At 42.0% G+C, this 11,296-nt stretch overlaps 1 protein-coding gene across 1 annotated transcript in view; it reads left to right on the plus strand.

Moving 5' to 3' along the window:
* Nucleotides 1–11,296, plus strand: part of TENM4 (teneurin transmembrane protein 4) — a 562,032-nt gene that overhangs the window by 405,340 nt on the left and 145,396 nt on the right. The window lies entirely within an intron of this gene.

Genomic DNA, 11,296 nt, shown 5'->3' on the forward strand with positions numbered 1-11,296 from the left:
TAGGGGGTGATAAAAGTCATCTTCACCATTGGCTTATCTTAAGTGCTAGGCAAACAAAGCTCCAAGGAAAGGGATACCTAGTCTTGTATAATATTTATTACCTGAGGGTGAAAGAAATCCTTGTTCTAATCCCAATTGATGGGATTCATGCAAGCTACTTGACATCTCCAGGCATCATTCTCCTGTTTATAAAATGAGGACCATAGGACCATGAGGACCATTCCAGTCCTTATAGTCTAGCCTTCATTTTTCTGTTGTCTAAACCAGATACATAGAACCATAATGTGCTTTACTTTTCCACCTGAAAGATTTGTGGTTGTTCCTGGTACTACCAATCTCTGGAGTTATTCAGAGAATAAAAAGGAAGAGACGTGGGGGGGGGAAATCAAAATAGTTAACTCTCTTTCTATGGTGACTTTACAGTTGACCTAGTCTACACATGTTTAAGCAGATTCTTCGTATTTATAAACAAGGGGCATTTGGGCATGATAGACAGAGTGGAGAATCAATAGGACTGAAAATCAGCACCCCAACCTTTAGGAGTTTTCTGTTTAGAACATTTTTAAAAATCTCTAAGCATCATAAGGATTAAAAGGCCAACTGTGTGATACTGTGATTACTCTGGTTCATTTGCCTTGAATTGGCTTCAGCAGTCTAGAAGGAGAAGAGGCAGCCTCAGACCACTGACCCAGCTTTTAGTCCTTCTGCCTGTGGCTCCAGATGGGCCAGGCTTGAGTCCAGTGGAATAATTGTCCACAAGGAACATGTGGGCTTGAGCCACAGAAGATAGCAGGTCTGTTTTTCACCTTAAATCTAAAAAGGTTGAAATATCCCTGAGTCAATCCGAAACTTGCGAAGTTCATTAATTCTTGTTATTCCATAAATATCCAGAGTTTCTATTATAGGGCCATGCCCTCTGCCAGGCAGAGATGAATAAGTCCTGCCCCTGCCCTCTAAGAACTCAAGTAAGAGAGATAGATAAAGTTAAGTGCTAATGTACTGTGGTAAGTACTGTTGTAGAGCTATGTATTGTATGTGTTGTAGAGCAGTTGTGGGAGCAGAAAATATTCACCAAGAAGGTGGTACTTGAGTAGGTAGGAGTTTCCTGGAAGGAGAATGAATTTCCATTCAGAGAGATCATCATGGGCAAAGGCAGCCCAGAGCAGGAAAGAGCCCCAAGTATCCCTGTCTTCAGGCAAGATGAAGTGCAGCATCTACTCTGAGTGTCTGCTCTGCACTGTGGAGGCTCTCCGTAGCAAAGAGATTTCAGCCTAAATTATCTGCACAGTTTCCTCAGCATGCTGCTTCACTTTGCCTACATAGACAGAATCCCAATGACTAACCATAATATTCATGGAATAGAGGAGAAGGGAAGAGAAGACATATCGTGAAGTCATTCCTTCTCAAGAGTCCAGTGTCCTGGCTAAGGCCTTCAAATAGCTATTGAGCATTTTTGACAGCAAAAGAACTGAATGTCCTTGAGAAAAGTGGTGAGAGGGCACACCTCCCTCCCATCACACATACAAGAACAAGTAATAAAACGAGAATCCTTCATTCCATCACATAAAATTTAATTCCCTCTGTTTATCATACTTAAGAGCCAGCCCTTACAGTAGTAGAACTTCTTTTACAAATATGTACATGTGGCATGAGCATCCATAGGCCCACATCTTTGGTGGGAGAGAAAGCTTCTATCATAAAAAATTGTTTTGATCCAGACCCCAGGGGAATGGTGTCTTCTCCAGCTGTTCTGAGCAATGAACTGACAGAAACTAGAAAAGAACAATCAGAAAATCTCTGTCATAGAGACTGTCCCTCTTGCATTTATGGAATATGTTACAATTTGAAGTGAGCTTTTGTATAACCTTTTAGCAAAACCTCACAATAGCCCTGTAATATGAGTTTACTCATTCACTCAACATATGTTAACTGAGTGTCTACTCAGCATTGTGCTCTGTCCTTCCTACAGGGGCTTTAGAGACAAGTAAGATACAGTCTCCATTGTTGTGAAGTTCACAGAGCTGAGGGAGAGGGAAAAAAATAAGCACTAATTAATTGCATAGCAGTGGGATAAAGGCACATTTGATATTATCAAATGCCTACATACCTACTGGGAACCACAGTAATACAGTTCTTGTCCTTGTGGGGCTTTCAGTGTAGTCCAGAAGATTTTCCATGTGTCAGTGTGGTTGGGAAGACAACTAACTAGGGAGGCCAGATTGTTGAAAGTCCTTGGCCTTGGGTTCTTATCTGTGAAATGAGGAAACTTCCTACCTCAGAACCCTGTCAGTTCAATGGGCTCTCTATCCTGGATATTAGAGGAGCCAGAGGAAGGTACAGAGCACCCCTACTTTGCAGAAGGGCACAGGTGAAGCAACCACAGGAAGCTGACTTTCCCCAGGTGTCAAAGGGGTCAATGCTTATTCTCATTGACCTCCTTATCACTCTGGACCTTGGCCAGTTTGAGGGGAAGGAGAAGCAGGGTAGCATGTGCAAGGCAGCACAAGAGTGAGCCATAGGCAGCACTGGGCTCTTTTCAGTTCAGTCAAGCATACAGTGGTTGGGCTCCTACGGTGTCCAAAGCACCATGCACCCTTCTGAGGAGATATAAAGACCAATGAACATTAAGCCAGGCTTTTCCCATCAGACCTCACAATCATTTGGAAACAACTGTTATCCAAACAATTAAATCCTAATGGAGGAAGAATGAAACAAGTGCCCATGTTTCAGCCATGAGAGGGGACACAGCATAATCCCAGACAAATAATTTAGGGCAAAGGGAAATAATGTTAGAGTCTTACTGAGTGATTGTTCTTGGCTAATATGACTCAGGGGCTTGGAGAAGGAATTACCAGTCAAGTCACAGGACCAGAAGGGACATCAGAGAACAATGACTGTAACTTCCTCCTAATTCCTTGCATGTTACATACAGACAGGCAAACTACAGCCAAGAGTGGCAAGGTGGTGTACCCAAACTCAGACCCAAAGTTACTAACAAAGCCTAAACAAGGGCCCAAGACTCTCAAGCCATTCCACATGGCTTTGTGAGCCTACAGCACTTTCACCTACTTCTAGTGATTTATTCTTCTAGAAATGTAGTATGAACACTTACATAGGTTTAAATAGGCTGCTATAGTACCACAAAGCCTACCAAAGGATGGTAATAAGCTTTGTCATTTTATAGTTTTCAAAGCAATTGTGCATGCACCCAACAACACATTTGAAATTGTTGTTGTTGTTGTTAGGTTCCATTGAGTCCATCTCTACTAACTCCAACCCCACGTGACAGAGCAAAACTGCCCCATAGTTTTCTAGGCTGTAATCTTTGTGGAAGCAGATCCTCAGGATTTTCTCCCATGGAGAAGCTCGGTAGGCTTGAACCACCAACCTTTCAGTTAATAGCCGAGCTCTTAACCATTAACACGACCAGGGCTCCTTTTGGTATTGTCCTCTTGCCATTTCCTTACCATGATGAAAGTGAGACTTAGAAAGCTGAAGTGTTTTGCCTAGGTCACACAGCTCGTAGTTGGCACAAACTGCCTTAGTGAGTGAGGTCTATGCATATTAGAGCTTTTTGCTGCACCCATGCCTTAGAACCTGGTTCATTGTAAAGAACTGTCACCCTCCAAGTAATCTGAGAACTCTGGTCTCTCCACTTACCCAATTTACTAGGTTTAGAACACTCCTTTTCAAATCAAACTTGAATTTCAAGCTTCATTTAAAAAGTTGTTGCAAAGTTTTTAAACTGTGAGGGAAAAAAAAAAAAGTTACACAATGTGGCTGCATTGGAAGCAGCTTTATTGGTTTGTTTTTTGTTTCGTTTACAGTTGAAATCTGGATTTAAAAACAAAAAAACAGGTCCTGAGTGTGACTAGGTGACTCCCAGGCTCCTGATGCCTCTGTTGGGACCACCCATTGAATCCTGCATGCCCCTGGTGTCACCGCAGCATTGGCTGGTGAGAGGGGCCAGTGTGGCAGTCTAAGGCCCTTACTCACACACCCCCTATGAAATTCTTCTATGTTCCCTACTTGACAAAGAAAGTGCATGCTACTCATAGTGCGCCCTTTATGAAGTGCTGTTGCGTGCATCTTCTCATTGGCTGCACACTGACCATCTGATGGGGATGCTCATTTCATCCCCATCTCAAAGATGAGAAAACTGTGGCCCAAACATGCTAAGTGACTGTAAAATGGGAATAATGCCTACCTTGAAGGGTTGCTGTGAGGAGTACAGGCCATGTATTTAAGGTGCCTGAAAGGCAGCGTAGCATGGTGATGAGAATGTGCTACACCAAGATTGTTAGGGTTCAAAATCCTTGCTTCCCCATTGGCTGACTGCATGACCTTGAGTTCCTCAACTTCTCTAAACTTTAATTCATTGCCTGCAAATGTCAATTTTTCTTTCTCCCACTCCTTTCCACCTATAGTCACAGAACCATAATGCTTATTATAAAAAATATTTATGCATATATAAATAATTATTTTTAAAATAAGAATTATGCTCTCTATATAATTTTATAGTCTGCTCTTTGCCCTTAAGATTATAATGTATTTCTCTGTGTAATCATATATTTTGACCTTTTTATTTTATTTTTTTTCTTGTAATATATCTTTCAAATTGTTACCTACTCATTGCTATTGGTGGGTGGGGGGCAAAAAAACCTACATGAACTACATGCACATGAAGGAAAATGGCCATCTTTTATAGAGCATTCCTAAGTGACTGGCCCTGTGCTGGGCACTCTGTGTATGGATCTCCACCCCTCACAATAGCCTAGAAGGGTAGACACTTACATGCAGGGAAACTGACACTCAGTGATCTAAAGTGATTTGCCCAAAGTCACACGGTGGACCAGTGGGAGAGCTCAGATTAGAATGGAACCAATGTTTTTTGTTGTTGTTGTTGTTGTTTTTTATTTTGATTTGGGTGAAGATTTACAGAGTAAATTCACTTTTCACACAGCAGTTCACATTGAACCAATGTTTTAAAAGAAGACGCTAGACTGAAAATCCACTGGAATTTCAACAACTGACTCCTTTTGAGGAAGAACTTTAAGCAGCTTCAAGGTGTAATAATCTCTTTACCATGAGTTGCAATACAGATAATTGATGATTACAACCTGGAAGTAGAAATTTCAGGAAAACAAGAACATAAAGCCATAGAATTTGGTCACCCTTCAAACTCACTCTAAATTAACTTTTACGTGATAAGAAACAAGAAGTTGACCTTTAAAAACCTTGTATTTCAAGGGGCAGATAAAGATTTTGTGAACCTTAAAGAAGGCACAGAATTTATTATACCAAATTACAAAAACTTCTCCCAGATGTGTACAGAGGAGAGGTGCATTCCAGCCTCCATACTCAGGGCCTCTCCAGATTCTGCTCAAAATGTGTTGTAAAACAGTTCTGTGTCCAGACTGCAAACCAAATCAAGATAAGGCTGGCTGATGGGTTGGTGAGCCAGGGAAGAATTCAACCCACAGAGAGAATGATGGGCCTGTTGTTCTACACTGTCTGTGGCACCATCATTTTAAGTAACCTTGCAAACAACTCTAATACAAAAAATTTTCTAGTCCACAAATTTCCCAAACCTGCCCCCACCTCATTTGCCTATTCTCCTTTTGGCTTATTTTTGTCCACCCTTGTAGTTTCAGTTTAAGCATTCTGTTCTCTAAGAAATATCCCAGCCCTGAGCCTGAGTTGGGTTCCCACCTTTGGGATTCCATCGTTTCCTTTGCTTTCTTCTTCCCCAGGGATTTGTTGTCTCCGTTTGACCTACTATGCTGAATTCTTTGCAGGTAGTAATTCTGTTTTATTTCTGTATGCTCAGGGGCTAGTATAAGGCCTGCCAACCACAAAGTAGGTGCTTAATGAACATAATGGTCTTTGCCAACTGTGCTTCCTTTCAAAGAAGAGAAAGTGGGTCTTCCAATAGAGAATGGCTCCGTCACACCCTTAGGGCCCTCACATGGACCCTGTCAAACTGATTGAACTGTTCGATTTGGGGTATTCATACAGCCATTCACTCATTTGCTCATCTGTTCAGCAGATACATGTACTGTGTGCCTGGCACTGTGTTGTACGTATTAGACACAGAAATAAACAAGTCAGTTTCTGCCATCAATGCAGAGAGGATAGAACTGGAGGAACCACAATATCAAAATCATTGATATATAAAGAGGTAGACTGTGCCCAACAGCTGAATTTGGAGAAAGATAAGGGATCAAATTCCCAACTCTCCCACTTCACTAACAGCATGATTTGGGGTATATCATTTAACCTGAGACCAATTTCCACATTTGTAAAGATGAAAAAGTTCACTGAGCCACCAACTTGAATAGAATTGTCATCTATATCTTTTGTGTTTTACTTTTCTTAATGGAGAATTTTGGACATACACAAAAGCAAATTGAATAGCAAAATAAACCCCCATGTGTCCATCATCCAACACTAACAACCATCAGTCCATGCCCTCCCCCACCCTTTTATGCCTTCTTCTTGATTGTTTTCAAACCAATCACAGGTATATCATTTTCTCCATAAGTATTTTAGTATATAGCTTGAAAAAAATAAGGACTTTTTTTTTTAACATAATGATACCATTATCAAACCTAAAATACTTAACAATAATTTCTTAATATCATCAATTATGTAGTCATTGTTTACATTTCTAATTGTTTTACAAATAGCATAATGTTTTTTAGTGTTTTTAATGAGTAAGGATCCAAACAAAGTCATATTGTATTTGGTCACTATGTCTTTTAAGTCTCTTTTAAACAGTATCTTTCCCTTCTATCTCTTTTCTCCCACTTGCAATTTATCTGTTGAAGAAACAGAGATGTTGAGTTTCCCATAGTCTGGATCTCACTGATTACATTTCTGTGATGTTGCTTATTATATTCCTCTCTCTGCCTTCTGTGTTGCCTTAAGTTGGTGGTTGGATTTAAGAGACTTGATAAGGTTCAGAGTCAATGTTTTTGGCCAGACTTCTTCAGAAGTGGTTCTTCCATAAGAAATTAGCTTGGATGTTTCTTGCCTATTCATTTGCTGTGAAAGAAGCATGAGCTTTCAAATGTTCCACTTTCTATGAGGACTTGATTGAGCCCCTTACTCACTTTAAGCCAAAGTTGTTTCTTCAGCTCACACAGACACACGCACACATACCTGCAGGACTGGGGAAAAGTGCTTTGTAAACTGTTAGGGACTTCTGTGCATGAGGCAAGGAGCTCTGGTGGTGTACTGGATAAGGCATTTGACTGCTAACCAAAACGTCGTAGTTCAAAGCCACCAGCCACTCCACAGAAGAAAGATGGGGCAATCTACTTTTGTAAAGATTTACAGCCTCAGAAACCCAATGAGGGTCACTGTGAGTCAGAATCGACTCAATGGCAGTGAGTTTGGTTTGTGTGTGTGTGTGTGTGTGTGTGTAAGGCAGCTTTAGTAAAAGGCAGTGAAGTATTCATTATCTGCCTTTCCCATGTTCTATTCCTCAGGAATTCAGTAAACATAAGAAGGTTATGGTAAAGAAGTATTTTCTTCCATGCCACCTTTGTACCCATAAAAATGTATCTACAGTAAAACCTGTGAAAGCTGGAGCCTGGCTAGGTAATGCAAAGACCTGTCAGAGGAGGAAAATTCAAATAGTTTCCACTAATAGAGAGCAATAGAAAAGCGGTAAGACTGCACCCTGCAGAGGCAGAAAACCTGCGATAGCAGAAAACTCTGGAAGCCCTGCAGAGTTCCGGTTCTCACAGGTTCTCATGTAAATGCATGAGATCTCTGACCATCTCCTTTTCACAAATGGAGTCAAAGGCCAGTATTGGAGGATGGAAGTAGAGTGGGAGCTCCCACCTTCATTCATGCATTTCTGAACACTCACTATGTGCTAGGCATTGAGCTAGAGGCTGGTGATACAATAGTGGAAATAACAGACAAGAGCACCCTACTCTAATAGAGCTTCCATTCTAGTGCTATCAGATCAGAAAATAACCAATAATTACAAATGCTATACATACAGATAAGATAGTGACTGTGACTATTTTGAACAAGATGATCAGGAAAGGCCTCTCTGAGGAGATGACATTTGAGCTGAGACTCAAATGTTGAAAGGAGCTACATAGAAAGATTGGGGGAAGAAGAGAGTTCCAAGCTGAAGAAACAGCTAATGGAAAGGCCGTAAGATAGCAGTGAGATTTGTGTTCAAGACAGGCCAAGATAGCTGGAACAGGGAGAAGAAGCACTTCCTTGGCAACCTCTGCCCCACACAGATGCCCTTAGAACATTGGTCTGGGTAAGACAAAGACAGCAGAGGACCTCAGACACTCTTAGGGGCACAATCTCTACCTTCAAATATCTGAACAGATAAGCCTTTTTCCTATATGCATCCATGGGTGAGAATTGGGATTATTCTTGGGATTCTAAAAATACATATTCTAGGCCAGGCATTGTACTAAGCACTGGCAACATAACGGTGAATACACCAGACATGATCTTTACCCTCAATAGACTCACAGTGGGTAGAAAAGACAGAAAAAAAATGCCGTGATGTGTGATTGGTTAAAGCACAAAGAGTGATGGGAGTGTGAGGGTAGAACACTGTACCTATGCAGCCACCTGAGGATGAGTAGGATTAGCCAGACCAAGAAGGAAGAAAGCTGGTTGTAGGATGTGTGAAGGCCACTGAGGCAGGAGAGAGCACAGAGCACTTAAGAAATGGAGGGAAATTCACTCTGGAAGTAAATATAGTGTGGCAGGGGAGAGCTCATGTGCTCTGGAATCAGATCTGGGTGCATGTTGCAAGCTCTGCCACTTACGCATTGTGGAATCTTGGGCAAGCTACTTAGCCTCCCTGAGGGTCAGTTGCCTCAGCTTTATTTTGGGTATGGAAATATGACCTCCCTCAGATGGTAAAGTAGTGGATTGGAGGATGTAATGAAGGTGCAACACTTAACATACTGCAGATGCTAACAATGCACATAATAGTGGGAGTAGTTTAGGAGGAAATTAATTAGTACAGGTGCGAGCATAGTCAGAGATCAGGACGGAGAAGTGGTCAGGGGGCGAATCACGTAGGGCCTAGTAAACCACATTCGTGAGTGATTGGAGCTAGTGCAGGGCTTAAGCAGGACAGTGACCTAGTACGATTCAGATTTTTGAAAGATCACTGTAGCTTCAGTGTGGAGAATGGATTGGAAGGGGCAAGCCTGAAGACATGGAGATTATTTGGGAGGCTGTCTGGGTGAGAGATGGGTTGAAGGGTATGGATTTTGGCCAATAGAAGAAATAATGTTCTGGCAGAGCCATTCAAGATGTAAAGGGTCCCCTAGAGAAGTAGTAAGCTCTCTGCCACTTGAGGGGACAGTCTTCTTGGGAGAGAGACAGGTAAGCACTCAGTGATAACACAGTGTGATGTTGCTAAGATGGAAGTCAGCACAAGGACCTGGGGAACCTTAGAAGGGAGGAGGACTTTCTGACTGGCACCTAAAGTGATCCTGTGGGGAAGGGCCCTTCAGAGCAGTGCGGTGTGCCCTGAGTTGTCTTAGGTTGTGAAGGACACCATCGTCTTGAAGCCTATCAAGAAATCACGGCTGAGAGTAGGAAAGAAGGGCAAATGGAACTGGGAAATACAAGAGGAAATGAGATGAGTGTTATGTTATATTGTTGGGATTGCAATCAATGGCATGAAATAAATTATGTATGAATTATTGAATGGAAAACTAATTTGCTGTGTAAACTTTCACCCAAATCACAATAAAAAGTTTAAAGAAAGTAAGTAATCCTAGCTGGGAGACTGCATTTCTGATTCACAATTTTAAACTTGTTCTCTTGACTAGTGAGAATAGTTAGGGCCATCATGGGATTTTTTTTTTTTTTTTTTCCCTGCACTGACATCCATGGAAAAGGGGCTACTCTTTCATGGTGGCCAAAGAAATCATGTCTGAAAGGAATGCAGTTTCAATGACAGTCAGAGCAGGATAGCCACCAGGGGAGATAGGCATGTGGTATACAAAGGCCAGGAGGTGGCTTTCAGGCAGGTTAGCCCCAAGAGGCCACCTCATCTACCCTCCACTTACCAATAAGGATGCTGACATCAAGGAGGGAAATAGTCATGCAAGGTCCTACCACTTGCTGGCAGCTGTTGAGATCATATAACAAATGAAAAGCCACTCCTAATCAGGACTGTAACTCTTCTCTCCAAGAAGAGGCCAAGAGTCTGGCAGAGGATTCAACCATTTCTGTGCCCCAGTACTATCTGCAGAGGGGTCTCCAGGGACTGACACCAACATTTCTTTCACTGAACTACTCATTTACCTTTTGCAACTAGGAACTTTTCAGCAAGCCTGAGAGGTTGCCAGAGGTTATTATCCTGTACCTCAGACATCTGAAGGGACATGCCTAAGGTCTTACAGCTAGAGACTGACAGACTCAGGGGAGGAACCAGGTCTTTGGACTTCTAGCCTTAATTTTTTTCTCCCACGTGCCCCTTTCCCTAGTTCTAAGGAGAGGTGACACCTACATGCAGGGTCAGCTCTGAGGAGGGATGCAAGAGGAAAGAGCATGGTCCTCATCCTCGAGTCAGTAGTGCATGGACAGAAATGTCAGCAGGAGCTGTGCTCCACACACTGTGAAGCACTGGCACACTGAGGAGCTTCCAAGGTGGGGGCTCAGAAGTATGGAAACCACTTGGACTATTTCACTTAGTACCTCAGAGGCTTGGGCTATTTTTTTTTTTTTTTTTTAAGTCTCTCTTCTTCCCCTTTTTCTGGACATTCCCTTCTCCTTCTCTTTGCTATACACTCTCCATCAGAGGCCACTTCTGGGTGCAGGATTGCTCTTCCTCTGGACCCTGAACAGCCTCTCTAACGTGTTCTTTTGCCTCACTTCACTTTCACCGGGTAATGAGGGGGGGTACTTTCAGAACTGTGAGGCAAGAAGGAAATTTCTGGAGAAAAATATACACGTTCTCAAAAGTTGGGGTTTAGGGTTTAGGAGAATTTTTTTTTTCAAAAAATGTATTGTAAAACATTTCAAACAGAAACAAAGACTAGTACAGTGACCCCCATATGCCTATAACCTAACTCCCAAAACTATCAACTAATGGCTTATCTTATTTTATATATGTATATATTTAATATTATTGATATTAATATAAAATTAATATTGTTGTTGTTGTTAAGTGCCGTCGAGTCGTTTCTGACTCATAGCGACCCCATGCACAGCAGAACGAAACACTGCCCAATCCCGCGCCAGCCCCACAATCCCTGCTATACTTGAGCTCATCATTGCAGCCACCGTA

Source organism: Orycteropus afer, unplaced genomic scaffold, assembly GCF_000298275.1.
Source record: "Orycteropus afer afer isolate SDZICR_OR568_19922 unplaced genomic scaffold, OryAfe1.0 scaffold00074, whole genome shotgun sequence".
Classification (NCBI taxonomy): Eukaryota; Metazoa; Chordata; class Mammalia; order Tubulidentata; family Orycteropodidae; genus Orycteropus; species Orycteropus afer.